Source organism: Chrysemys picta, unplaced genomic scaffold (assembly GCF_011386835.1).
Source record: "Chrysemys picta bellii isolate R12L10 unplaced genomic scaffold, ASM1138683v2 scaf4, whole genome shotgun sequence".
In the NCBI taxonomy this organism is placed as follows: domain Eukaryota; kingdom Metazoa; phylum Chordata; order Testudines; family Emydidae; genus Chrysemys; species Chrysemys picta.
This window is the reverse complement of record NW_027052711.1, coordinates 616,390-618,683: the sequence shown is the minus strand read 5'-3', so window position 1 is coordinate 618,683 and position 2,294 is coordinate 616,390. Positions and strand designations below refer to the sequence as shown.

General features: G+C 75.9%; 1 non-coding gene across 1 annotated transcript; it reads right to left on the bottom strand.

Annotated features, from left to right (window-relative positions):
- Positions 1-1,632: 1,632 nt before the first annotated feature.
- Positions 1,633-1,751, bottom strand: LOC135977618 (5S ribosomal RNA). Its single transcript, XR_010595053.1, has one exon. It is a non-coding gene; the product is annotated as a 5S ribosomal RNA (ribosomal RNA).
- Between the last annotated feature and the right edge of the window lie 543 nt (positions 1,752-2,294).

The window sequence follows — 2,294 nt, the reverse complement described above, 5'->3', positions numbered from 1 at the left end:
GGGGCCTGGCGGGAGGCGTCGCAGTCTTCCCCCGGGCGGTCCGGTGGGGGAGGCTTAGCAGTCGTCCCCAGGGCGGTCCGGGGGTGGGGTGGGGTGGGGGGCCTCACAGTCGTCCCTCGGAGAGCCGGGTCGGCGGCAGTGGTGGGTTTACGTCCAGCCTCCCGGAGGGTGCGCGTCCTCGGAGGCGATGCAGGCGCCGCAGAGAGGCAGCCTCCGAGGCAGGGAGCGGTAGCACCGAGGCTGGGGAGAGGGGAGCAGGAGCCGGGGGCTGGGGGTGGGGGGTGGGGGGCGTTCAGGACAACCGGTCAAGCCCCGGGAAGCAGCTGTCAAATGTTCCAAGTCCCCCACTCGGCCACCAGGTCCACCCCAGTCTAGCAATGGGGTTGACCTGGCTGACGGCCGGTTAGTATCAAGGTAAACTCACCGTCGTCCACAGGAGGGCAGCTCTCAGGCCGGCCGGCTGCGGCTGACTCTGGGGCGGCGCCCGGTCCCGGCAGCGAGGGGCGGGGGGCGCGGAGCGAGACGGGGCTAACCGGGGGGGGGGGGGGCGCCTCCTGCGACTTTGGGGGCCGCGGGTCGTCAGTGGCGTGCAGGCCGGGCCTCTCCCGGGGGATTCGGGGGGGGCGGTCCTGCGGGCCGGGCGCAGGGGGCTCGGGCGAGCCCGGGCCGGTCCGCCCCGGGGCCGGGGTCTCCGCCTGCGGCTCAGGGGGGCGCGGGTCGTCGGGGGAGGAAGCCCGGGGGAGCTGCACACCGGCCCGCCAGGCCAGGCCTGGCCTGGGATGGCCGCGGGGGGATTCGGGGCGGTCCCGCGGGCCGGGGGCCGGGCGCAGGGGGGGGGAGGCGGGGGGTCCGAGCGAGTCCGTCCCGGGCCCGGGGCCTCCCCCTGCGGCTTTGGGGTCCGTGGGTCCCCGCTGGCGGAAGCCACTGGGAGCTGGACACCCGCCGTCCGTCCCGCCTGGCCAGGCCTGGCCTGGGTGGCCGCGGGGGGATTCGGGGCGGTCCCGCGGGCCGGCGGGCCGGGCGCAGGGGAGGCGGGGGGGTCCGAGCGAGTCGGTCCCGGGCCTGGGGTCTCCCCCTGCGGCTTTGGGGTCCGTGGGTCCCCGCTGGAGGAAGCCGCTGGGCGCTGGACACCCGCCGTCCGTCCCGCCTGGCCAGGCCTGGCCTGGGTGGCCGCGGGGGGATTCGGGGCGGTCCCGCGGGCCGGCGGCCGGGCGCAGGGGGTCCGAGCGAGTCCGTCCCAGGCCCGGGGCCTCCCCCTGCGGCTTTGGGGTCCGTGGGTCCCCGCTGGAGGAAGCCGCTGGGCGCTGGACACCCGCCGTCCGTCCCGCCTGGCCAGGCCTGGCCTGGGTGGCCGCGGGGGGGGATTCGGGGCGGACCTGCGGGCCGGCGGCCGGGAGGGTCCGGGCCAGTCCGCCCCATGCCCGGCGTCTCCCCCAGCGGCTTCGGTGGCCCCGGGGGGGGTCCTCCGCGGAGGAAGCCGGGTGGGTGGGGAGCCGGACCCCAGGCGCCCAGACCCGTGACCTGCGGCCGCGACCTCCGACTCGGCAGGAGCGACGAGGGGCTTTCCGGCCCGTCCCCCCCTCTCCTTCCCCCCCAGAAAAGGAGAGAGAGCTGACTCGGACCGGGAAAAGCTGCCTACGGCACCTGGGATTCCCAGGCGGTCACCCATCCAAGTACTAGCCAGGCCCGGGACGGTTTACCTTCCGAGATCGGACGGGATCGGGGGCGTTCGGTCCGGTATGGCCGTAGGCACCCGGCCCCGCGCCTCCTCGCCCGCTTTCCCCTGCCGACGCCCGGGCCTGCCGCACGGTGAGCCCCGGTCGGACTGCCCCCCCCCCTGCGGCAGGGCCCCCGTCTCTCGCGGGCCCGGTCCTTTTTTCCTTTTCGAGCTCCGGGGCCCGGGCTGGCCGCCAGAGCCCCTCCGCCCGCCCTCCCCGGCGTCGGGGAAAATACTGTCCCGGACTTCCAGTGCGCCCGATCCTGTCAGCCGGGGGGTGGGGAGGGGCAGTCCCTCGCTGCGGCCGGGGAGGGTGAGCCCAGGGCGGCTTGCCTGCCGTGCGAGGCCCCTCTCGGCCACCAGGTCAACCCCGAGTCGAAAGGGCTGAAAAATTTTCAGAGTCCCCTCCCGGGCACCAGGTCAACCCGTGGAATCGGACGGGTTCACCTGCTGGCCGGTTCGCTTCCCCGGCCACCAGGTCAACCCCTAGGTTGCCGACCGGCCTACCCAGTGGCCGGTTTGCTTTCCGGCCACCAGGTCAACCCCTAGGGGTTTTAACGGGGGCACGCCCGGTGGC